Genomic DNA, 27,515 nt, shown 5'->3' with positions numbered 1-27,515 from the left:
AACCAGGCAGGGGCTCAGTTACAAGGAACAAAAGCTGACATGCAAGGCAAGCTGCGTTCTAAATCAGGAGGATAAATAATATTAAGAAAAGGGTAAGTATAGAATGAATTACAAAAGAGACGCGAAAGACAAAGACCATGTGGGTCTGGGGCTTCCTAGAGCCCCAGAGCTAGAGTTAGAGGGAGAGCCTGGTGAGCTACTACACCAGGAAGTGCTTAGAACACACTGATAATGACTGAGTTCAGAACGCTGCTGCAATAGTCAATGCTTAAAACACTGGGAGGCTTCGGGCTCTATTGTTTCTTCTACAGCAATCATTTGCAAACAATATGGTATGCTCATTCCTTCCCTAAAACTTAACTGTCAGACAGGAATGAAATGATTCTGTGCTGTCACCTTAGAGACCAAGCCCATCAAAAGAGATTTAGATCTGACAGCTAAAATTCATCAAAGCAATGCTGATCAGTTCCTAGAGAGACTACTCTAACCCAAAACGGCCATAGAGATCGTAATTATGTCAGTCCGATTTAAGCAGAAACCTTTTTTTAATATCTGAATTCCTATATGGCATTATTTTGAAGTTCTTCCAAGCATTTATTGCTCATTTTCATTGGCTTTAAATGAAAAGAATAAATATAAGAAAAAAAAAATAAGAGAGAAGAAAAACACAAAATGTACTGAAACAATTCTTAATTTTAAAAAATTACTGGGGCTATTGTTGAAAAACACTCATTTTTATTCCATGATGTAACGATCAGGTCTAAATAGCATACAACTAATATTCCTCAAATAATGAAAACATAATTAGAGATGCTAAATTTTTACTCATAAAAAAGTAGACACTTCTTATAATCCAAACAAAAGTTTCATTACTACCAGGCCATTTAAATTACACTCAAATCACAAATATGTTAACCATTAGAAACATAAGAGGACACTTTCCCATTGATATTGGGCATCTGGCATCAAAGGCAGCCCTCTGCAGGTCTGATACTGAAACTTATCAAAAGCAAAAAGAAGTTGTAAAAGCATCCAAGAAAAGAAATGGCTGTTACTATTACACGGCTCTTTTGAATGGCATGGCAACTTTTTAAAGCACACCTTCACTTAATAGCAGGATATTAAAGTGAAAGTGTAAGGTGTCAAACAGGTTTTCACTTTAGAAATAAAATTTTACTACGCTAACACGGTATAAGAAATAAGGCATCATTAGGCCTAATGCTAAAGTTGTAGCCACCTGATACAAATGATCGTTTACCAGCAATGCAACGAAAGCAATGCGACTATTTAGACTCCTCTTTGAAAACATTCGGAAACCCTGGTGGCATTGTGGTTGAGAACTATGGCTGCTAACCAAAAGGTCAGCAATTTGAATCCCCCAGATGCTCCTTGGAAACCCTATGGGGCAGTTCTACTCTGGCCTATAGGGTCGCTATAAGTCAGAATCAACTCGACGGCAGGGGGTTTTTTGGTTTTGAAAGCATTCACCACCCCTCTGATCCAGAATCGAGATTCTTCTAACAGTTCCCAGGCAGGAGAAAAGCAACCTTCTCTGGATGGCTGGGTTCCCATTAACAATCAATCTTGAAATAGGAAAATAAATGAAATCTATGACATATATATGCATATAACTTTGATGGATGATGACTGTGAAAATCCACTCTGTTCTCTTTTCCCTCCCCCATCTCACCATTTCAAAAACAATTTGCCTTCAAAAGCATGTCACTAAATCTGCAAGTTTTAAAATAATAGAAACCATGTGCCCCATGTGTTTGCCAGATTCATTTTTTATGATGTATGGTCCTCGCAATAGAATAAATATATTTCTGATAAAGAAAGCAATGAAACAAAATCAAAAGAATCCATTTTTAAAAAGTTCACATCCCTCAATGCAACATGAAATTGAATTTAAGTTTGGCCACCTAATTAAATCAGAGTTGTGATCCACTTGTAAAAGCAGCTAGAAGCACCTGTGAATGATAAAAAGGCGCCTGAAGTTATAGCAGATGAAGGATACAAAATGTTTTCAAGTCTGATAGTTTCAAGCGAAGCACTAAAAATTATATAATTCACATTTCTAAGTTTTGTCCTTCATATTTTTTAATGTGTTTATGAAGATCCCAAAAAAGAAAGTTTCCGACCCCCATAAATTTCCATGACTGCAAGTGAAATGATATTCAGGCCAATAAAAGAAGAATACGACTTTAGAATAAATGAAATCCACAAAACTGGTTCTACTTATCAGAACATCCTTGAGGCTACAGAAATAACCATAGCAGAATAGATTAATCTTCAGGTAATCCCACACCTTCCTGTAAGGAGAAACACATCTTATGTTTAAAAATCTGTCCCGTTGTTTTTATTCAATGCCTAGGTTTTTCAGGGACAGAATGCTTGAAGTTTCTCATTTGATCAGTCTCGATCTCAAAAAATAACTTTCGATCTTCTCTTTTCAACCAATGGATATTTACAAAATAAAACTTGTTAAAAACAAAAGCTAATAAGCTTCAAAACAAACAAAAATTCAACCTATGATGTGGCAAAGGAGAGGTAAAAAAGAAAAGTCTGAACTAAATTCCTAAAAATGGGTTCTCTACTCAGGGTTCCAAAGTTTAAACTCGTTTTCGACAAGAGCAGATACAAGATGTGAACCCAAGGAATGCTAACTCATGACAAAACAATGCACACTCCACTTCACGAACAAACACACACTATGGAGACAATGAGCTTATTAATGGTATTGTTGTTCTTGTGTGCCCTCGAGATGATCCCAACTCATAGCCACCCCATAGGACAGAATAGAACTGCTTATAGGGTTTTCTAGGTTGTAATCTTTACGGGAGCAGATCACCAGGTCTTTTCTCCCACAGAGCAGCTGGTGGGTTCAAACTGCCAACCTTTCGGTTAATAGCCATGTGTTTAACCACTGCACCACCAGGGCTCCTTGATTAATGGTATTAAGAAACAAAAATGAAATTCTGGGCAGAATGAATGTGTGTGCTACTATCTTTTAAAAATCAAGAACTGGTCTAACATCTAGGTAAAGTATTTGATAAATTCTTATTTTTAAACTCACCTGATTCATTTTCAATTCCTGTTGTGTTCTGTAAAGATACACACAACAAAGAAACTTCTTTGATTACATGAGCCCTAAAAAGAAAAACAGACAATTGTAATATGTACCTGCCTACAAATTTACAGTGATTTAAAACCACACAAGAACTGCAGAGTTTGCTCAAAGGGCTATTCATAAAGGAACTCCATGCCAGATCAACTTCAGTCTATGCTAAGCGCTTTCTTCTCAGATTTATTGTCTACAATAAAATAGATTTCTTACTAACCTTTACTAGGGCTTCATTATGCTCTACAATTGAAAGCAGACTCATTAGAATGACATCAAACTTTTGATTTGGAATTGCATCATTCCTAAGAACAAATAAATTAGCTTTGTTTACAGTCCAAAACACAAAGCATTGCTGAGTATTCTAAAAGTTAATTGTCCCTCTTTTATTTATATCAGTACTGTACAGAATGCAAACACAATTTGACCCCGTTACATTATTTTGTTTTTCAACCTTCTGATGCAGAAAGGGGAGCTTATGAACTTTGGCCATGCAGAGCTCCCTTTGAGGAACAGAACAAAAAAAGTGCAGTAAAATGCAAATATTTTCATGAGAGATGTTTACTACGAGCTACGGTTGTTCCTTTAAAAATTTCTGTTAAACATATTCATAGTATAGTATAGTAAAATAATGAGAAAACAAAAGTCATATGACATACTTGTTTTGAAATAACCATCTATGAAGATGGTCCTTTCTGCAACATACGCCTTAAGAGTTATTTGGAGCCATTCATAATACATGAAAATCATTTCACTTTAAGGAGAACTCCCACTGTAATATTCTAAATGTTTCCAGCACAAGTATATCTACATATCACCAAGCATAATTCTCCTACTTCTTCATGAACTTGACTAGAATAACTTATCTTTCCCTCCTTGGCCCATAAGACTTTGCTTACATTGTAACTTTTGTTTTAATTGTTATAAGTCAAGAAGCATGTACTTTAATGTCATTCCTCATACTAGAGGAATATACTGTCTGCCCACTGCCATAAAGAATTGTGCTTTGACATTTTACCCCAGTACTTTAGTGAGGATAGTTTTTTGTTTTGTTTTTTACTTGAGCTATTTAACCACTCACCTGAACACCATTAGCAACCAAGGGCACTGTATTTATGTTAGGGCCTGGTCATCTAAAATCAAAAAAAAAAAACCAAACCCAGTGCCATCAAGTCGATTCCGACTCATAGCGATCCTACAGGACAGAGCAGAACTGCCCCATAGAGTTTCCAAGGAGTTCCTGACAGATTCGAACTACCGACCCTTTGGTTAGCAGCAGTAGCACTTAACCACTACGCCACCAGGGTTTCCTGGCCGGTCATCGAAGCTACTTTTTATTCATGAACGGCACAGGGAATGTATTCTATAACTTGCATCTTGTTAGAGAGCTCAGTGCTAGCCAAAACCAACACAAATTCTTAGCAAGAAAATACACAGTAAATGAAATTTTAGATGCTGTTAGGTGCCCTGGGGTCAATTTCAATTCATAGAAAACCCATGTGACAGAGGAGAAATGCCTCCGTAGTGTTCTCTAGACTATAATCGCCACAGGGGCAGATTGCCAGGTCTTTCCCCTGAAGAGCCACTAGGTAAGTTCGGACCATCAACTATTTGGTAAATAACCTAGCACTTAACCACTGCACCACCAGGTTCCTTCAAATTTTAGCTAGCCGGAGGTTAGCCCATGAGAGCCACTCCTTTAGTTTTTAATATTGAGCATCTTTTTCATATATAGTTAAGAGAGCCTTTCTTAGTATACATCGTACATTGAACATAATCGATCCTTTCCTTCAAGGCTTGAGATCATTAAGTCAAAAACGTGTCTGGCTGTAAACAAGTGATAAAGTTAATGGCTGCTGATGTGTGCACACCTCATCACCTGTACCATAAATACCTACTGACCACCACACAGTTCCATTAGGCAGTCCTTGTGTAAGTAAGGAAACCCTGGTGGCATAATGGTTAAGTGCTACAGCTGCTAACCAAAGGGTCGGCAGTTCGAATCCGCCAGGCGCTCCTTGGAAACTCTACGGGGCAGTCCTATTCTATCCTATAGGGTCGCTATGAGTCGGAATCGACTCGACAGCACTGGATTTGGTTTGTTTGGTTTTGTGTAAGTAACACTTCATGCCCCTAGGAGAAAATAATACTTGCTCTCTTACTAAGCTTTTACAGAATATTCTACCATTTCCCTTGATTTGTCTTTTCCTTCTCATGAGATTCATCGGTATCATCGTCATTAACAACTGTGTTAATATTAATAACTTATTATATTAATAACTATCATTATGAAGCTTCTTCCAAGGACCGGCAGGCACTGGTCTAAGAACTTCACAAATAGAGTTCAGTTCATTTTCACAATAACTCTACAGGTAAGTCATAGTATGCGAGAGGGTGAGGTAACTTGGCCAAGGTCTCGTAATTTTGGTTTCTGCTATGGTTTCTTAACTGTGTTTCACCAGCTTCTTATTTCTGCCTCTCCTTGTGGAGCAAGTACAACTATGTCAAGCACTGTTCTTGAGCAGTGAACAGAACAGAGATCCCTGCCCTCTATGGCGAGACCCACAACAAACAAGTAAAATATAATGAAAGTACTTTAGAGAAAAACAAAACCAGATTGAAAGATACTATCTCCATGCCTGCGAATCCAACAGTGTGTCTCAAACTGAAGGGGACAACTGCATAAAAGCCGGAAGGACAAGCGCTGAGGACCAAGCCGGTATGGGGGAGGAGCATTACAAAGAAGCGGGAACCTGAAGTGAGAAGCCCCAAAATGGCAGCATACCTGGGGATTTGAGGAGGCAAAGATGCCAGTGTGGCTGGTCCGCAGGGAGTGAGCGGGAAAGTGGCGGAGATGACTTCAGAGAGACATGGGATGGGAGGGGATGGGGTGGGATGGGAAGGGATAGGGTGGGTTGGGATGAGATGGGAGGGGATAGGATGGGAGGGGAGGGGAGGGGATGGGAGGCTCAGTAAGTATGGACTTTGCATGATATGCATTGCTCACTAGACTAGCTATAAAACCACTGGGAGGCTCAAGACAGTAGTGACCTAATGTAATTTAGATTTTAAAAGAGACCTGTAGTGGAGTAGGGAGGAGGCAAGAAGACCTCTTAGGAGGCTAATGGCCCAGTTTGAACAAGAGATGACGGTGCCTTGGCCCAGGTAGCAATAGAGAAATGAGAACTGGATTTTAGATGCATTTTCAAAATAGAACTCCCAAGATTTGCTGCCAGATTACAGGTTAGGTATGAAAGAATGAGAGGAAGTCAGGGACCACGCCAAGGTTTTTGTCCTTAGGGCACAGAAGGATGGCGGTGCTGCCATTTTCTGAGGTGCTGCCTTCTCTCCATCTGCTTTTCATTTGTTTTTCCCTCTTTATTTAACACTTAGCTTCTTTCCTTTCCCTCTTCTGTTGCAGCTGCTAGCTCACAGGCACAATTCAAACAATTGAGGTATCCTTGCATCTGATGCAGATAACTAAAACATTGAAGTACTTAAAATATTTCATTCTCTGGTTTGTTTTCTCAATTAATCTCAACTTTTTCTTAATAAAAAGCCACAATAGACTTTGGATTGTTACAAGGTAAGGTCACAGATGCTCCACAGACACATCCAAACTCCCTGAGGGACCGAACTGCTAGCTGAGGGCTGTGGGGACCATGGTCTCAGGGAACATCTAGCTCAATTGGTACAACACGGTTTATAAAGAAAATGTTCTCCATTTTACTTTGGTGAGTAATATCTGGGGTCTTCAAAGCCTGTGAGCGGCCATCTAGGATATTCCACTGGTCTCATCCCTTCGGGAACAAGGGAGAATGAAGAAAACTAAAGATACAAGGGAAAGATTAGTCCAAAGAACTAGTGGACCACAACTACCACGGCTTTCATCAGTCTGAGTCCAGTACAACTAGATGGTGCCCGGCCACCACCACTGAAACTGCTCTGACAGGGATCACAATAGAGGGTCCCAGACAGAGCTGGAGAAAAATGTAGGACAAAATTCTAACTCACAAAAAATGACCAGACTTACTGGCCTGACAGAGACTGGAGAAACCGCAAGAGTATGGCCCTCAGACACCCTTTTAGCTCAGTAATGAAATTACTCCTGAGCTTCGCCCTTCAGCCAAAGATTAGACAGGCCCATAAAACAAAACGAGACTAAAGGGGCAGGCCACACCAGGGGCAAGGACAGGAAAGCTGGTAATCAGGAACCCAAGGAAGACAAGGGAGAGTGTTGACATGTCATGGGGTTCTCTAACCCATGTCACAAAATAATATGTGTACTAACTGTTTAATGAGAAACTAATTTGCTCTCTAAACCTTCATCCAAAGTACAATTTAAAAAGTTTAAAGAAAAAAATAATAATAATTTGGATTGTTACATGATTAATAAGCTTTTCTCTGACTTTCAACACTGTTCTCTCTGTATCCAAATAGGAATTCACTCATTATTTCTTTCCAGAGAAATGAGGGATCTTAATGCTGTTTTTTAAAAGGATTCACCATTTACCGGTGCAACTAGATCCTCCTTTCTGTCACTTCTAATCCTAGTTGCTAATAAAAACCAGACTCTCATTTTCTCTCCCTCTTGACTCACAACATTGTCAAATTACACATTTAAAATACTTTACGGTACCAAAAACATTGTAAACTTGGCATATACTTCTCAAGTGGTATTATTTTAAATGAAATTCCTAATAAAACTATACTAAAAACAAGAGGTGTTACAAGAAGAGAATTGAGACTTTGGGCAGTGTTTCTCAACAGAGGACCACTGCATTTGGGGCTGGACAGCTCTTCCTTGTGCCAGACTGACCCTTACATTACAAGCCACTTAGCATCGCCCTGCGCAATCAATGCCAGCAATGCCTCCAGGCATTCTGCAAACAAAAAATACCCAAACACATTCCCAAGTACCCTCCCAGTTGAGAACCTCTGAACTGTAGCAATCAAGTGATAGCTGCAGTACTACATGGTACTCACTAGACTCTAAAAGTTGTCATTGGAGTCCTTTCCTTAAGATACCTCCAGCATTGCACAAAACTCTCTCAAACCTACAAAACTTTCATATTCAGCATTGACTTCAAAATAGGAGCGTGGATAGCGCTGTTTTTGCATACCACTTAACTAAAACACAATACCTCAAGGCCACAGTTATATCAAAAGTGAGAACCTGAAGTATCAGTCCTATTAATGCAGGGACACAGAGGAGTATCCATATATCTGACTGAAACCTTAAAAATGCTATTAAAAGTTTAAAAAAAAAAAAAAAAGCTACACAATTAAGTCCCTCCAGTTTCCCGAGGATAAAATACTGCTTCAAATTCCTAAAATTTCTCTGGGCCTGGCTCATGCCTTAGTATCTACTTTGAATTCGTCTGCTTGACCAAACCTTCCTGAATGCTTCTGGAATACTCCTTGGCCATGTCTATGTATCCTTCCTACACCACCTTGTTGAGGTTTCTCAGTCTTAGAAGGGGTACCTATGGTGGATATATAAATTTAGAGCATGTGAATTTTTATCACCAACTATACTAACCCTACGGGGCAGTTCTACTCTGTCCTACAGGGTCGCTAGGAGTCGGAATTGACGGCAATGGGTTTTTTTCATATGCTACCAGCAGCATTTGAAAACCCTGGTGGTGTAGTGGTTAAGGGCTAACAGCTGTTAACCAAAAGGCTGGCAGTTCAAATTGACCAGGTGCTCCTTGGAAACCCTGTGGGGCAGTTCTACTCTCTCCTGTAGGGTCACTATGGGTCGGAATCGACTCGAGAGCAATGGGTCTGGTCTGGTCAGTAGCATATACTCTTAGAAAAATAAGAGCTTGATCCCTATTTTACGCATAAAAAAAAAAAACCCCCACTGTCATTGAGTTGACTCCAACTCATAAGAACAGAGTAGAACTGTCCCATAGGATTTCCAAGGGTATAAATCCCTATGGAAGGAAGCTGCCACATCTTTCTCTTAAGGAGCGGCTGGTGGGTTCAAACCATAACGTTTCAGTTAGAAGCCAAGTGCTTTAACCACTGCACCATCAGGGATCCTTTCAACACAGGCACCGGGGAGGACAGCAGCCACTAGGCAAGGTTTTAATGATATATGCACACTTAAATAACTTTTAAGAGATTGCTTCTAAATCCTAGAACAAGTTATCCTTACAAATACTTAATAATATCATAAAGCTGGTTCGATTATAAATACCAGTATCAATATAGCACTAATAAAAAAAATTGGGTCTTTTTCAAAGACATGTCCCTGAACGTCATGCAACCTCATCAACTGTTAGAGCTGCTGTCATCTGATAAGGAGGTCCAGGGACCAGAAAATCTAGAGTTCTGTAGCAACAGCCCTGTCCTTGGGTCAGACCAGCCGGGCAGCCCCAGGCGTATCACCATCAAAGATCCTCTGGAACGTGGCCGAAAAATTTAAAGATAGAAAGTAACACTAATACAACACATATTACAAAGGTTAAATTGTCTTTTATGTTTGCTCTCTGCAGACCTGGAACATCTACAATAGTACAGGAAAGGAAAGGCAAATAGCGGATTCTTTTAAGATTACCTTAAGTTTCCTGGGACATATGAGAAAATAATTATTTTACTTGATTTGTGCATTCACCTGTACATTACTGATATTTTTTTCTTGAATTTTTATTGTGCTTTCAGTTAAAGTTCACAAATCAAGTCAGTCTCTCACACAAAAACTTATATTTACCTTGCTACATACTCCCAATTACTCTCCCCTCAATGACACAGCCATTGTCTCTTTTTGTGTTCATTTCGCCAAGTTCTAACCCCCCTACCCTCTCATCTCCCCTCCAGGCAGGAGATGACAACATAGTCTCAAGTGTCCACCTGATTCAAGAAGCTCACTCCTCACCAGCGTCCCTCTCCAACTCACTGTCAAGTCCAATCCATGTCTGAAGAGTTGACTTTGGGAATGGTTCCTTATCCTGGGGCAAAAGAAGGTCTGGGGGCCATGACCACCAGGGTCCTTCTAGTCTCGGTCAGACCATTAAGTCTGGTCTTTTTATGAGAATTTGAGGTCTGCATCCCACTGCTCTCCTGCTCCCTCAGGGGTTCTCTGTTGTGTTCCCTGTCAGGGCAGTCATCGGTTGTAGCCGGGCACCATCTAGTTCTTCTGGTCTCAGGATGATGTAGTCTCTGGTTCACGTCGTCCTTTCTATCTCTTGCGCTCATAATTACCTTGTGTCCTTGGAGTTCTTCATTCTTCTTAGATCCAGGTGGGTTGAGACCAACTGATGCATCTTAGATGGCTGCTTGCTAGCATTTAAGACCCCAGATGCCACTCTCCAAAGTGGGGTGCACAATGTTTTCTTAATAGATTTTATTATGCCAATTGACTTAGATGTCCCCTAAAACCATGGTCCCTAAACCCCTGCCCTTCTGCACTGGTTTTCAAAGCATTCAGTTAATTCAGGAAACTTTTTTACTTTTGGTTTACTCCAGTTGTACTGACCTCCCCTGTATTATGTGTTGTCTTTCCCTTCACCTAATTAGTTCTTATCTACTATTTAACTAGTGAATACCCCTCTCCTACCCTCCCTCCCTCCCCCTTCTCGTAACCACAAAAGAGTGTTTTCTTCTCGGTTTAAACTATTTTTCAAGTTCTTACAATAGTGGTCTTATATAATATTTGTCCTTTTGAAATACATTAATTTCATTCAGCATAATGCCTTCCAGGTTCCTCCATGTTATGAAATGTTTCACAGATTCCTCATTATTCTTTATCGATGCTTAGTGTTTCATTGTGTAAATATACCATAATTCCTTTATCCATTCCTCCGAAGATGGGCACCATGGTTGCTTCTATCTTTTTGCTATCGTAAACAGTGCTGCAATAAACATGGGTGTGCATATATCTGTTCCTGTAAAGACTCTTTATTTCTCTAGGATGTATTCCAAGGTGTGCGGTTGCTGGATCCTATGGTAGTTGTATTTCTAGCTTTTTAAGGAAGCGCCAAACCTATTTCCAAAGTGGTTGTACCATTTGACATCCCGACCAGCAGTGTAGAAGTGATCCAATCGCTCCACAGCCTCTCCAACATTTACTGTTTTGTGTTTCTTGGATTAATGCCAGCCTTCTTGGAGTGAGATGAAATCTCACTGTAGTTTTGATCTGCATTTCTCTAATGGCTAATGATCATGAAGATTTCCTCATGTATCCGTTAGCTATCCGAATGTCTTCTTTAGTGAAGTGTCTGTTCATATCTTTTGCCCATTTTTTAATTGGGTTATTTTGTCTTTTTGCAGTTGAGTTTCTGCAGTATCATGTAGATTTTAGAGATCAGGCACTGATCAGAAATGCCATAGCTAAAAACTTTTTCCCAGTCTGTAGGTAGTCTTTTTACTCTTTTGGTGAAGTCTTTGGATGAGCATAGGTGTTTGATTTTTAGGAGCTCCCAGTTATCTAGGTTTTCTTCTGCATTCTTAACAACGTTTTCTATACCGTTTATGCCATGTATTAGGACTCCTAACGTTGTCCCTATTTTTTCTTCCATGATCTTTATCGTTTTAGATTTTATATTTAGGTCTTTGATCCATTTTGAGCTCGTTTTTGTACATGGAGTAAGGTATGGGTCTTGTTTCATTTTTTTGCAGACGGATATCCAGTTATGCCAGCACCATTTATTAAAGACTGTCTTTTCCCCATTTAACTGTTTGGGGGCCTTTGTCAAATATCAACTGCTCATATGTGGATGGATTTATGTCTGGATTCTCAATTCTGTTCCATTGGTATATGTATCTGTTGTTGTACCAGTACCAGGCTGTTTTGACTACTGTGGCAGTATAATACGTTGTAAAATTAGGTAACATAAGGCCTGCCACTTTGTTCTTCTTTTTCTGTAATGCCTCATTTATCCGGGGCCTCTTTCCCTTCCATATGAAGTTGGTGATTTGTTTCTCCAGCTTATTAAAAAATCTCCTTGGGATTTGGATCAGAATTGCATTAAATGTATACATCGCTTTTGGTAGAACAGACATTTTTATAATGTTAAGTCTTCCTATCCATGAGCAAGATATGTTTTTCCACTTATGTAAGTCTCTTTTGGTTTCTTGCAGAAGTGTACTGAAGTTTTCTTTGTATAAGTCTTTTACATCTCTGGTAACATTTATTCCTAAGTATTTTATCTTCTTGGGGGCTACTGTAAATGGCGTTGATTTGGTGATTTCTTCTTCGATGTTCCTTTTGCTGGTGTAGAGGAATCCAACTGATTTTTGTATGTTTATCTTGTATCCCAATACTCTGCTAAACTCTTCTAATAGTTTCAGTAGTTTTCTGGAGGATTCCTTAGGGTTTTCTGTGTATATGATCATGTCATCTACAAATAGAGATACTTTGACTTCTTCCTTGCCAATCCAGATGCCCTTTATTTCTTTATCTACCCTAACTGCTCTGGCTAGGACCTCCAACACAATGTTGAATAAGAGTGGGGATAAAGGGCATTCTTGTCTGGTTCCCGATCTCAATGGGAATGCTTTAAGGCTCTCTCCATTTAGGGTGGTGTTGGCTGTTGGCTTTGTATAAATGCCCTTTATTATGTTGAGGAATTTTCCTTCTAGTCCTATTTTGCTGAAAGTTTTTATCATGAATGGGTGTTGAACTTTGTCAAATGTCTTCTCCACATCAGTTGATAAAATCATGTGATTCTTGTCTTTTGTTTTATTTATGTGGTGGATTACATTAATTGTTTTTCTAATCTTCAACCATCTCTGCATACCTGGTATGAATCCCACTTGGTCATGGTGTATTATTTTTTTGATATGTTGTTGAATGCTATTGGCTAGAATTTTGGTGAGGATTTTTGCATCTACGTTCACGAGGGATATAGGTTTGTAATTTTCTTTTCTTGTGGTGTCTTCACCTGGTTTTGGTATCAGGGATATGGTGACTTCATAGAACGAGTTTGGTAGTATTCCATCCTTTTCTATGCTCTGAAATACCTTTAGTAGCAGCGGTGTTAACTCTTCTCTGAAAGTCTGCTAGAACTCTGCAGTGAAACCCTCCGGACCAGGGCTTTTTTTTTGTTGGGAGTTTTTTGACTACCTTTCCAATCTCTTCTTTTGTTATGGGTCTATTTAGTTGTTTTACCTCTGTTTGTGTTAGTTTAGGTAGGCAGTGTGTTTTTAGGAATTCATCCATTTCTTCTAGGTTTTCAAATTTGTTAGAGTATAGTTTTTCATAGTAATCTGATATGATTCTTTTAATTTCAGTCGGGTCTGTTGTAATATCGTCCATTTCATTTCTTATTCGGGTTATTTGCTTCCTCTCCTGCTTTTCTTTTCTCAGTTTGGCCAGTGGTTTATCAAATTTTGTTGATTTAAAAAAAAAAAAAAAAAACAGCTTTTGGTCTTGTTAATTCTTTCAATTGTTTTTCTGTTTTCTATTTCATTTAGTTCAGCTCTAATTTTTATCATTTGTTTTCTTCTGGTGCCTGTGGGTTTCTTTCGTTGCTCTCTTTCTATTTGTTCAAGTTGTAGGGATAGTTCTTTGATTTTGGCCCTTTCTTCTTTTTGGATGTGTGCATTTATTAATATAAATTGGCCTCTGAGCGCTGCTTTTGCTGTGTCCCAAAGGTTCTGGTAGGAAGTGTTTTCATTCTCATTGGATTCTCTGAATTTCTTTATTCCATCCTTAAAAAAAAAAATCCTTAATGACTTATAAAATCCAGTCTTTTCTCAGCAGGATATTGTTTAGTTTCCAAGTGTTTGATTTCTTTTTCATGCTTCTCCTGTTATTGATTTCCACTTTTATGGCCTTATGGTCAGAGAAGATGCTTTGTAATATCTCAATGTTTTGGATTCTGCTAAGGCTTGCTTTCTGACCTAATATGTGGTCTATTCTAGAGAATGTTCCACGTGCACTAGAAAAGAAAGTATACTTGGTTGCTGTTGGGTAGCGTGTTCTGTATATGTCTATGAGGTCAAGTTGGCTGACCACGGCATTTAGATCTTCCATGTCTTTATTGAGCTTCTTTCTGGATGTCCTGTCCTTCACTAAAAGTGGCGTGTTGAAGTCTCCTACTCTTATCGTGGAGCTCTCTATCTCACATCTCAATGCTGGTAGAGTTCGTTTTATGTATCTTGCAGCCCTGTCATTGGGTGCATAAATATTTAATATGGTTGTATCTTCTTGGTGTATTATCCATTTAATCCTTATACAGTGTCCTTCCTTATCCTTTATGATGGATTTAACTTTAAAGTCTATTTTGTCAGAAATTAATATTGCCACTCCTGCTCTTTTTTGATTGTCATTTGCTTGATACATTTTTTTCCATCCTTTGAGTTTTAGTTTGTTTGTGTCTCTAAGTCTAAGGTGTGTCTCTTGTAGGCAGCATATAGACGGTTCATGTTTTTTAATTCATTCTGCCATTCTCTGTCTCTTTATTGGTGCATTTAGTCCATTTACATTCAGGGTAATTATGGATAGGTATGAATTTAGTGCTATCATTTTGATTTCTTTTTTTGTGTGTTGTTGACAGTTTCTTTTTCCCACTTAATTTTATGTGCTGAGTAGATTATCTTTATATATTGTCCTTTCCTCATATTTGTTGTTGTTGATGTTGTTTCTGCTGAGTCTCTATTTTTTTTCTTGTATTTTATTTTGATGAGTGGCATAGTTTGTCTCCTTTGTGATTACCTTGTTATTTACCCCTATTTTTCTAAATTTAAACCTAACCTTTTTTTCTTCGTATCGCCTTATCTTCCTCTCCATATGGAAGGTGTATGATTACATCTCTTAGTCCCTCTTTATTATTTTAATGTTGTCTTCTTTTATATAATAACAGAGCTGTTACCCTATTTTGAGATTTTTTGTTTTTTTTTTATAATCTTGCTTTGTTGGCTTTTTTTTTTTTTTTTTTGGATTTCCCTATCTGGGTTGACTTCTGGTTGCTCTGCCCAGTGTTCTAGTCTTGAGTTGATACCTGATATTATAGACTTTCTAACCAAGAACTCCCGTTAGTATTTCTTGTAGTTTTGGTTTTGTTTTTACAAATTCCCTAACCTTGTGTTTATCTGGAAATGTCTTAATTCCACCTTCATATTTAAGAGACAGTTTTGATGGATATATGATTCTTGGCAGGCAATTTTTTTCCTTCAATTTTTTAAATATGTCATCCCATTGCCTTCTTGCCTGCAGGATTTCTGCCGAGTGGTCTGAGCTTATTCTTATTGGCTCTCCTTTGTGTGTAGGTGACTTTTCGTTTATCCCTCGCTGCTCTTATAATTCTCTCTTTTTCTTTGTTTTTGGCAAGTTTGATTATAATATGTCTTGGTGACTTCAAGATCTACCTTATGTGGAGTTCGATAAGCATCTTGGATAGGTATCTTCTCATCTTTGACAATATCAGGGAAGTTTTCTGCCAACAAATTTTCAACAATTTTCTCTGTATTTTCTGTTATCCCTCCCTGTTCTGGTACTCCAATCACTCATAGGTTATTTCTCTTGATAGAGTCCCACATGATTCTTAAGGTTTCTTCATTTTTTTTTAATTCTTTTATCTGGGTTTTCTTCAATTAGTGCTAAGTGATTTATCTTCGAGTTCAGAAATTCTAGCTTCTATTTGCTCAATTCTGCTTCTCTGACTTTCTATTGAGTTGTCTACTTCTGTAATTTTATTGTTAATCTTCTGAGTTTCTGATTGCTGTCTGTCTATGGATTTTTCCAGCTTATTAAACTTTTCATTATGTTCCTGAATAATCTTTCTGAGTTCTTCAGTTGCTTTATCTGTGTCTTCCTTGGCTCATTCTGCGTATTACCTCATTTCCTTCCTGATGTCTTGAAGGGTTCTGTACATTAAACTTTTGTATTCTGCATCTGGTAATTCCAGGAATGCACTTTCATCTAGAAGATCCCTGGATTCTTTGTTTTGAGAGCCTGTTGAGGTTATCGTGGCCTGTTTCTTTACGTGACTTGATATTGACTGTTGTCTCCGAGCCATCTAGAAGTTATTGTCTTAGTTTATGCTTGCTTACTATGTCATAACTGCTTGCTTTGTTTTGTTTTGGTATACCCCTATGGGTTGCTTGAATGAGCTAGCTTGATTATCTTCACCTTTGGAGCTCTGAAGTCTTGTCCCCAGATGGTTAGAGCTGTTATCAGGTGTATCAGTCTAGGAGTCCGTTCAGTTTTCTTGTATGAATTCAGCTCCGGTTTCCAGGTAGCTGATATCAAGTGTGTGGTACAGGCTCTTTCCTACAGTCTTAGAGGGGCAGGGGTGATTGGCGTATATACTGGTATCTGATTGCAGCAGAGGATCACGCTCTGAACAAGGCAGGGGGCTGAGAACTGACCCCTGAGTGCCTCTGAGGAAAGCACATCTCTATTCCCTACAGAATGCTGCTGGATGGGTTCTGCAGAGGGACCATGGGCACCCAAAGTTTTTGGTTGTATGGGCTGGGAGGTACCAGTTATCTTTGGACCTCTGTCACGGGTGGCTGGGCGACCTGAATGGAACTACCAGTCCTTAAGTCCCTGATGTGGCTAGGTGAGGACCTTGTTTAACAGGCAAAGCAATGTCAAACATCAAACACCCGCCTCTCCACTGCACAGCTGAAACAGTTGGAGTCCGCCAGCAAGGGCCTATTCTCCCGAAATAGGCCCACACAGGTCTCTGCAGATGGGAAAGGTGCTCAAAGTCCGTGGACGGTTTATGCCTGGACAGGAGCCACTTCTGCCCTGAGCTCCCCCGGTTAGAGGAGCTAGCAAATTATCTTTTTCCCCAATTGCGAATTTCTTCCCTTCCCCAAGGCCAGGAGGATGGCTCTAGGTGCTCAACAGCACCTATCTCAGGCCCAAGGAATTCAGCCGCTGAAGCCAGCTCAGGGGTGGGGCGGGGGGGGGGTGCATTAAAATATACGCAAGTACTTAGCTTTTGCTGAGTGCACCGTTCTTCGCAGGTTCCGGAGGTGTGAGGAGGCTGTTTCTCTGGCTGCTTCTCCCTGAGGAAACGGTGGCCTAACGCTGGTACCAGCCCACCCCGCCAGCGCTCTGGGAATGGTGCCTGAGGGCTCCCCGTGATTCAGGTCTGGTAACTCCTCTCTGCTTCTGAATGGTCTCTTCCTCCCCCTGCCCCTCAATTCGTTTTCTAAACTTGCCTTTGAAGATCAAGGCTCCCAACTTGTCACAAATATACTCATTTCACTTGTTTTTTTGGGTCTTTGTTGTAAAGAGGGCTCGCTGGAAGCATCTGTCTATTCTGCCATCTTGGCTCCGTCTCCCACTGATATTATTTTATAATTATCCTTTAGGATGAGTTTAAATCTTCAGGGGCAATTTGAAAAAATACTTCATTAAATTTGCAACTTAGAGGTCAATGATATTAATTATCTTACAATTACATTCTTAAGTTACAAAAAAAATCCCACATTGTAACATCTAGAAATCAGATGAAACAATTTAAGAGTTAGGAAGCAAGGAAGAGTTCAGGCACAGTAGTAAAGCAGAAGTAAGGGAACTAATATGGGTATAACAAAATTTAAGACTATAAATGCCTCAAAAACATGGGCTAGACGCAAAAAAAAAAGCTTTTAAAAATACCATTTTGTGAACGGAGTCTTGGAAAGTTTATGGCAAACATAAAAAAGAAAAAATAAACACTTTAAAACGAATCACTATATAAAATAGATCCTGCATAGTAAATATCATCACAGCAAATAAAAGATTATGCAGAATAGATTTACAGTGTCTAACACTGACTGTAACTTACTCTCTGACCAAAAGATTCTTGCAATCAAGAAACTTCTAGAAAAATAATAAAACTCCTAAACTGCTCCAGCTTCTCAAAAACAGTTCATTGAATATTAAAAGTACTATTTTTATTAATTTATAAACACTGTTAGTGTACTATCACAGAAATCTATTACTCATAATTCCTACCAGAAGAATGGAATCCCCAAATTAGCATTTAACTCTAGATAACAATATGAAAACATTTAGCTCCCACCTGTTAGATGAAGCAAAACACATAATTCATATATACTAGCTCTGTACAGGAATTCCCTAAATGAAAAATCCTGAGTTTCCTTTTTCTAAAATAATGAATGCCATCTCACAAGAGTAACATTCTAGTTTCGTGCTAAAAAATATACCCCCAACTTTCCTTTTAAAATGCAGATTATATTACCAAATTAATAAGTGAAGACCTGACATGCTTAACATTTTAAGAAGAGGATGTGTGTATATGTAAGAGTGTGAGAGTGTGTGTGTGTGTGTGTGTGTGTGTGTGTGTTGTATATGAAAGGAAAGAGGGAGAGAGGGAACAGGAGGGAAGGAGAGTGACTGAAAATACCGCAAAGATTTGGTAAAACTGTTGCTGAGTCAGAGGGTGTGAAGTCTTCCTGCTTGAAATCTCTCATGTCTCTCACCCCCGGCAATGATTCCTACCCAAGGCAAAAAGACAATGGTAGAAGAAAATATACCACATAGAGGAATTTCCGTACCTATCAAAGTATACAGGGAGCTACAAAGAATAGAATATTCACAAATAAATCAGTAATTTCTCCCATTTCAATAAATCAACTTCCTCAATGAGGCCCAGCACCCTACTGACAACTCTTCCAGGTTCCAATTCTCAGAATTCACAGAGCAGAGAGTGGCGTGGCACAAACCAAAACATGGACTGGGAGTCTGGCAGGTTTACGCCAGGCTTGACAATGATACCGACACCACAGGTTCCACTTCAGCAGAGTGGAAAAACGGAGGGTCCATTGTTCCAAATGGCTTAGAGAGCAAGAGCTAACCTGCGAACACGAGGTGGAATAGGGCTTTTGTTTAAAACATGTAAGTTACACAGCTCTGAAGTCAACAGGATTCCCACTCCAATGGGCCTTGAGAAATTCACCACCACCATATTAAAATATCAAATAAGAGGCCTGCTGATATGCTAGGGAAGTATATAAATCCACATTTAGACTGAGGCACCCTATGGTTGGATGGTTTGTTTCTCCAAATATCCCTTCCTTTGATTAAAGAGGAGGAGGAGGTTACTAAAGGAAAATTAAAAAAAAAAAAAAAACTGCTCCAAGCATTAATAACTAGCTTAGAAATAAATGTATAGGCTGCTGATTATCATTTACCTGCTTGATATTATGAACAGCTATTAATATATGCTCTTTTTTATTAAATGTACACATCCATGTCATTCTATGGCATTGAATATGTGATATATCATATTATAAATCTCAGGCTTTGTTTAGGTCTTCTATAATAATACCCTCTAACCCTCTAAGTAGGAGCCTTAGTGGCGCAATGGTTAGCCAATCAGCTACTAATCAAAAGGTCAGTGGTTTGAACACACCAGTTGCCCCACAGGGAAAAGAGACCTGGGGATCTGAATTTGCTACCGTAAAGATTAAACCAAAAAAACCCACTGCCGTCAAGTAGATTTCAACTCGTAGTACAGCCTAGGAAACCCTATGGTGCAGTTCTACTCTGTTCTATAGGGTTCCTATGAGTCGGAATCTACTTGACAACACACAACTCAACTACCTTTTAATTAAAAACACTTAGTTTATCTAATAAAATTAAAATGTTATCTTGCCTCCTCTCACTGTAACAGTAGGATATTCACCCCCTATGGTACTAAAAACAAAGGAATTATTATCAATTTTTCTGGACAAAACAAGTCTGGCCAATCAAAACACCCCTGAATCTAAGTTTTATTTTCAAGACTAATTGCCAAAAAATACAGACATAAAAGTCAAAGTGAAGAGGTGGGGGTAAGGATATTACTTCTTTCCCATCAGTCCCTGCTCTCTGATGCAGATTCAGAATTATTACAACTCTGATTCCTCCCAGGAAGGATACAATTTAACTGTTGACTGTACACTCATAAATATTATTAAAGTCAAAGAAGTTTCTATAAAAAGATACTTTTCTGAAATTTCTCCTATGCTTAATGTGTAAGAACTTTAAATTTGTATAAAAGGAAAATTAGGTCAATACTTAACTAGCACTCAAATGCCAAGCTTCCAACTCAACATAAAACTTCTAAAGCAAGATGTCATACGACCACTCATTTCACAATTCCCAAAGTGAAATGAATTTTCAGCTGGTCCCTATGAGTTACTGTTTTTCCACTGGAGTGGCCAATTACCAGACGTTATTTTCATGATTAAACATTTAAATTGGGAGATTTTCAGGAACACTGCAAGACACTCCTGAGCTTCCTTGAAAAGGAAAGAAAGCTATGGCAACATGGACTTGCTGGCCCTGGTACCCAAGTACTCATTTTCTCACATAAAGACTCTACAAGTATTAACAGTGTCTTCTGATAAATGGCTACTCAGCTTTTTTGGTTCTTTCTACACAATAAGATACATAGGAAAACTCATTTTACACAAACCACACGTAAATGAGAGGATGTCCTCCTGAATTCATACACGAGCAACCTAAAGGAAATGAGAAGTTAAAAGTTTATTTTGCTAAGGTGCCAGGTACACTTAAATCACGAAAAGATTCCACAGATCTTCTCACAAGATTTTACGGAGGCATTTTTTATTTTGTTAGGAAGAGACTCTTTAAGTTTTTAAAAAATATCTGAGCTTTGGGTCCACCCTCTACATAAGTAACTACTTCTGTTCTCAAGGGCATTTTAAAATATTAGCAATACCTCCTGTTTGCAGAACAATGCTTATATATTGCTCAACACTTTCAGAAGCCCTTGCGCGTACACGAGTTTTTATTATTTAAAGTATATTTCCTCAAAATAAATAATTAGCTTATTTCAAGGTAGAGATAAACAACTAAACGTTTATGATAAAACAGGACAAATGACTGTCTCTTGATGCTTGTCTGCTGTAGTAAGCAAAACAGTGCGACTCAAAATGAAGGTCTCTGCAGAGCAACAATAGAAGAGATGGGGACAGTTTTACTGAGTTTTTAGTTCTGGCTTAAATTTAAACTTGACCCTGTGGGTAGGGTTCCCCAACCCAAAAGCCCCGAAGGTCTTTAGAGACAGAAGGAAGAGGGATTACTTACAAGCAGGGCCTCTGGACACATGTAGGCAGGGGCTGGAGGAAGAGCATGATTTGAGGCTGCCCATCAGGGACGCAGCAGTGGCCACCTGGGATAGGCAACGGAGAGCCACAAGGAAGTCTCTGATTGAGGAGGTGCCATAAACAATGTTTAATATTTTAGGAAGACTAGGTCAACAGGAAACAGTAAGGAAGTAAGTGGGAAGTCAGCGGCCAGAAAGACCAGGGCCAGGCAAGATAGTGAAGAATCTGAGATGATAACGGATAAAAGTTTAAACTACAGATGGTAGCTGCGGAACAAAAATCTGAACCACAAGGCAGAGGAAGAATGGACAAATGTGTTAAGTAACTGAACAAGGAGGTAAAAAGAGATGGCAAAGATGAGTCCAAAATTCTGAATGTGACTGACTGGAAGAAGAGTAGTATGAATATATTTTAAAGATAGAGAAGTCGGGAGGAGGGATGATATTTAAGGAGAAGGTAGTGAGCACCGTTTCAGGGACTTTGAGGAGAGCCCAGGCATTCATAAGGAAAACTACTGCAGTCAAACGGAAAGGTCCCAGCAGAGACAGGCCATCAAGGTTGGGGACAGAGGTTTAGAAGCCTCAAGGGGGTGCCTGGGGAAGTGACAAGATCATAAAGGGAAAAAATATCCAGAGACAAGAGAAGATCTGGCTTTGTGAAAGACATCGAAGGGACTAGAAAAAAAGTTATCACCCTCCACTTTGTACAATAGCAGGGTGGTCAAAAAACTTAAGGACGCAGAGATAACTTGGAAGGGCTTCTCTCAACAATAACTGTGCTGTGTTCTCTCAAAACTTATTGTTATCAGGAGAAATAGCTAAGAAAAAATATTATTCGTGTTTTTCAAAATTCTAAAGTACATCAAATTGCTTGCATATTTTTTATCTGCTCATCTCAAAACATCTCAGTGAAAGAGAGAAGAGAGATGTAATCAATGTCCCCACTTTACAAATAGGAGGAGAAAAGAGGGGGAAACTGACCTACCCTGACACTGCCAGAAATAATTTGGCCTGATCTGTCCATTGAGTTCAATGCATACACTGAGGCATGGTTCAGTTAAACTATCAGAGGGTTGTGTTGGCACGATATTTATGTCCCAAACAGGTGAACTGATCTGCTCAGTCTTAACAAGTGGTTCTTAACCAGTAGGCCCCTGGGTGGCACAAACAGTTAAACGCTCAACTACTAGCCAAAAGACTTACGTTTTGAACCCACCCAGAGGCACCTTGGAAAACAGGCCTGGTGACACGCTTCCAAAAGTTCACAGCCTTGAAAACTCTATGGAGTAGTTCTACTCTGCACATGTGGGGTCGCCAACAAGGCCTAACAGGTGGTGCTAGAGCTTCACAATTACTGATCTAAATTTATCCCAAGAATCTTCCTCTTTAAAGCTCCTACTTTTGGGTATGCTTAAAACTAGGTCTTTAAGAATTACAGCAAAGTCCCTAAAATAAGCATCACAGAGTGAGAAACAATTAGAGTGTCAATTCTATATTGATATTTCAAATTATGCTAAATTTAGATTGTCTTAATAAGGTCCTGGATAATACACTGGATTCATACTGAAGTATATACGCCTTTGGTGAATCTCACAATTCTTTTCCCATTTTGATGGCATTATTTAAATTATGTGAAAATGCCACAGAATTTTTCCACCAGAGCAAGACACAGTCTTAGTGGAACTACTTACAAACACATAAAATATATAGGTTTTACCAATTTCCAGACAGGCTGCCCACTGTAATCAAACTAACAGTTGCATTGAGCTTTACATATTTCAGGCAAGCCATGCCAAGAAGTAATTTAACACAGGGTTTTTATCATTTGATTTATCGCAAGAACTACAAAATATTCTTTTCACCAAAATGGCCGGAAAATATAAAAATCCTTTACTTCATGTTCCAAAAGACTAATAAATGAAAACACAGGATAAGCATGACAGGAACCAAGACTCAAAAAATAAATACTATACAGTATTGAGAAAAATATTATAAGCATATTTCACTCTAAATGAACTCGATTTACTACATACAAGAACTCTATTTCACGCTTTAGGGACGTGAGGGGGTGGGGAATGAAAGGCATTCTCCTTAAGAAAGAATATTTAAAGGACACATGCGTTCGTTCCTGTGAAACTAGGGAGAAATTCTGGAATTCAGAAAACCAGCCCAATGACCAAACGTGGCTCCAACCGCATGTCTCTTTTCTTATATTTTATTTATCAGTAATTTCTGACTAAAGATTACTTATATACCACAATAAAGATTCCATCCATCATATCTATACTTATAAAGGTTTATACTTTACACTTATAAAGATTTGACAACTTATACTTTTTTCTTCCCCAGGTAAGAAGTTGCATTAACGATGGCTGCTTTCCATGAAGATCACTAAGCTATCTTTAAATGATAAAGTAATACGTTAAAGTCAGGTAAGCACTTCCAAAGTAAATCTTATTACCTCAGGACAAATTCACTGTTTTCTGTCAGTAACCCTGAATTCCTTATTTAAAAAAAAAGGGGGGGGAAGGGGGAGACATTTAAAAAAAAACAAACTACAGCTCAGCTTCTAGCATCAATCTTCAAGCGGGTTGCTTCAGTAACTCATTTTCTAGAAGAAAAGATGTTTGAAGAAAAAATGTTTAAAGAAAAAAAAAAAAAAAAGACGTTTGCTTCCAGGCAATTCAGTAGAAGGGGCCACAGGCTTAAATTATTCACCATGCATCATTTTATGCAAATATATTTAAATTTAGTAATAATCTAATCTACACACTGGGAATGCTGATCCCAAGTCATGAAAACTCCTTCATACTCGCCAGGATACCTCACATTGCTTCATCTCTTGTGACAAAAGGGAACTCAAAGCAAAACTGCTGAACCTAACCATTCTATAAAGTCATAAAGCCAAAGGCAGGAAGAACTTCAGGAGGCCAGTAAGTCCGTTCCCCAACTTCAGAGTGGACTTCATGTAAACCATATAGGCTATTCTTACAGTTCTTTGACTAAAGAGATTCCACAAAGTGCTTTCAGGATTCAGTCATGCAGACAAAAGAGCCTTCCCTTAAGGCAGCAGTTGAAAACTGGGGTGATCCTGCCCCTCCCCCAGAGGACACCTGGCAATGTCTGGAGATATTTTTGGTTGTCAGGACTCAGGGAGATGCTACTGGCACCTAGTGGGCAGAGGCAAGGGATGCTACCAAGCATCCTACAAGGCACAGGGCAGTGCCTCAGGACAAAGATTGATCCAGCCCAAAATGTCAATAGTGTGAGATTGAGAAACCCTGTTTTAATGCAATCAAAACACTGCACTAGGTAAAAAGAGTCCACAGCTTTAAGAGGCTCTACAAAGACGACTTACAGCCCTAACCATAAAACCCTAGTTCAGAAGCTTCAAAAGGAAAGAGTCCAAACACTAACCTAGATCTCTAACCAAATGCTGTGAAGGGTGACAGCATAGCTGATGAGTCCCACACGAACCCTAAAGCACCAGACACACACTGGCAGTGGTGATTGTCAGGTATCAACTGGAAACTCCCTGGGTCTACATATCACCACACGAGTTTGACAATTTTTCCCCAACTGTCCACCTACTTCCCTTTACCTCCCCACTATGTATTTTTCTAGTGGCAGCCCACAGTTTTTTCTTTCTTTTTTTCTGCACGAGTATTAAAAATAGCATGAAAAGCAAGTCAGAAGACATGAAAATAGTAAATAACCTAAGGTGCTTTCCACTCCGGAAAAGTCTATAATTTAACATGATTTAAAAGGTTTGTAAATCAGATCCAGAACTTGAAAAGGCATCAGCAGCTTAAAGAAACAGTCCCATGAATAAATTAACATCTAAGGTAAAACAATCATCAAAAGAACGTGAGTGCAGATCTATGTATATAACTGCACAGATGCCACTGAGAGGAGAGTGAAAGGGAGATCAAATTGAAAGATATTATAACTGCTACCTACGGCAGGAAAAAATGTGTAGGGGAAACAGAATTTACATTTTCATTTATCTTAAAAGATTACAGAACTTTACGTTTCACAACAGAAAAAACTTTTAAATGATTCTTAATGAGAAGAAAATCTTAAGCTGTGGAAACGTTATTGATTAACATGGAATGGATAAATTATGGCCCAACCATATATAGTCATTAAAAATCATATTGAAGAATATTTAATGATATGGGTGTATATTCACAACACAGGAAGGGAAGACAGGTTGCAAACAAAAAAAATGATAAAAATTCAGTAAAAAATGTAAATATATAGAAGTGAGAACCTTCTATATATATGTAAAGAAACACAAACATGCAGAGAGAGAAGGAAGTCTGCCAAAATGTTAGCAGCAGTAATCTCAAGAGTGGGAAGGTTACAACCAATTTCTGTTCCTTCTTTGTGCTTTCCTCTAGCTACAGTAAGAATCATTTTTTTTTTCAAAACTGACACATTATTACCAATTTCAACCATATTGTTTCAGGCACTGTTCACAAAAATGCAAAAAATAAAACCTGAAGATACCAATTTTTGCACCAAAAAAAACCTTCGGAGTCAACAAAAGCAAACATTTATTGAACATTATTGCTATGTGCCAGGCACTATTCTGTGTATAAGTTAAATGTATTAACTTATTTAACTCAAACAAAAAAAGATGTGTTGGGTGGTAAAGGAAAAAGAGCTGCAGAGTAACAAGATGGGAACGAATTTTTGTCCCACTCTGAATTTCAAGCTCAGTTTCCATTGCCTGAAACGAGGGGGGTTAATAAGCTGATCCTTGAAGGTTTTCAAGGCTGAACTGGGACTCTGTATGAAAAAGAATCTGGTCAAATTAGTGTTGGTAAGGAAGCTTCTAGAGAATGATAGGGCAGTTGTATGCCACCTCAGAAACACAAAAACCCACTAAAAAAGTAAATATGAGTATGTTTGTCAGTTCCTCCTCAATATTTGTACTGCAAATCTCACACCATGCTTTAAAAAAAAAAGAAAGAAGCCTACATTTTTCCCAACTTGGACACCACTGATTAAAACGGAATAAAGTCTGTACTATCGTACCTAAGAAAATCAGGAAAGGTTCCATCTATAGCTAAATGTTGCTGTTGCTTTTTACAAGAAACCTATAGTAAACAAAAATTTGAAGAAATATTTTAGTCGAGTTCTGGGTATGATCATTTTAATGTCTGATTAAAAAGATCTAAGAACCTACTGGGATTCAACAAAAGGCGTTCCACTTCTCATATAAACGCAAAACCTCCACACAACACTGAATGGAAAATGAGGGGTCAACGTGAATCTCATGCTGGGGGGAGGGGGGGTACAGCTGCGTAGCTTCCCCACGAATCTGGGTTTCCCGGTGAATGTGGGATAGTTGGGCGGCAAAAAGCCAGTCAGAGGGTCGCAGGCGCGCAGCAAGCTTGAGGTTGAGTCCTTCACGCGTGGGTCAGAGGGACCATGGAGACGTCGACCTGTTAGGTTTATTTCATGTCTCACTTGCCATCATCAAAAACCGTTTCATGGTCATCTCGATAAAAAGATTAATAATATATAAGTGTATGTCTGCTTAAAAAAAAAAAAAAAAAGATGGGTTTGGGGAACACCGAGGGAGACAATTTCCAGGTTTAAATCATACAAACTATTTAGGGAACACAAAGAGGCAGGACAAAACAAATTAAAAATGCAAATATGAAAGACACACATTCCGTTTGAACACAAAAGAGAAAAACAAAAAGACTTGAAAATCAGAAGTCCTGGGACCCCCCACGTGCACCCGCAGCTCTGCAGGGACGAGAGTGTCCGAGGTGGACTTTCAGCCGCCCGCACCGGGGCCTCGTCGCACCGCAGCCCACACGCGTCGCCTTCGCGGAGCGCGCTACTCTCAACGGCGACAAAAGCGAACCCCACAACTTCAGCGCGGCAGGAGCCCCAGGCCGGGCCGGGATGCTTGGGCGACGGCAGGGAGATTCTCCGGCCGCCACCCACCCACGGGGGCCACCCGCGCCGCCCACTGCTCCGGAACGCGGGGTGCGGGCACCGAGGCGCATTGTTCCGAGGACCCGTCGGCCCGTCGCGTTCGGGACGCCAGGGAAGCTCGCTAGGGGCGCGCCGGCCAACCCTGCTGCCCCTGAGGCGCCCGGGTCCCCTAGCGTGGCGCCCCCCGCCGTCCCGCTCTTCGGGCGGCGCCGGCGCTCCGACCGCGAGCAGAGGGACGGGGAGGGACAGGCGTCCTGGCGCCGCGCCCGCAGCCTCTCCGAGGCCGCCCGCCCCGGCTGCCTCTTACCTGCGCCGGCCGCGCCCCACATCTCAGAGCGCCGAGAACAGCCGCCCGCACCGCCGCCGCTGCCGCTCCGCCCGCCCTGGCGCCCGCGGCCGCGCTGCCGCCA

General features: G+C 39.7%; 1 protein-coding gene and 1 long non-coding RNA gene across 7 annotated transcripts in view; both read right to left on the bottom strand.

Moving 5' to 3' along the window:
- PRDM2 (PR/SET domain 2) overlaps positions 1-27,515 on the bottom strand; it is a 173,773-nt gene that overhangs the window by 145,919 nt on the left and 339 nt on the right. The window lies entirely within an intron of this gene.
- Positions 716-27,515, bottom strand: LOC126072591 (uncharacterized). Its single transcript, XR_007516535.1, has 3 exons — positions 27,413-27,515; positions 3,077-3,150; positions 716-2,312 (listed from the first exon to the last, which is right to left on the bottom strand). It is a non-coding gene; the product is annotated as an uncharacterized LOC126072591 (long non-coding RNA).

This window comes from Elephas maximus, chromosome 3, assembly GCF_024166365.1.
Source record: "Elephas maximus indicus isolate mEleMax1 chromosome 3, mEleMax1 primary haplotype, whole genome shotgun sequence".
Classification (NCBI taxonomy): Eukaryota; Metazoa; Chordata; class Mammalia; order Proboscidea; family Elephantidae; genus Elephas; species Elephas maximus.
The sequence above is the reverse complement of the archived record's forward strand: the minus strand, read 5'-3'. Positions and strand labels throughout refer to the sequence as shown.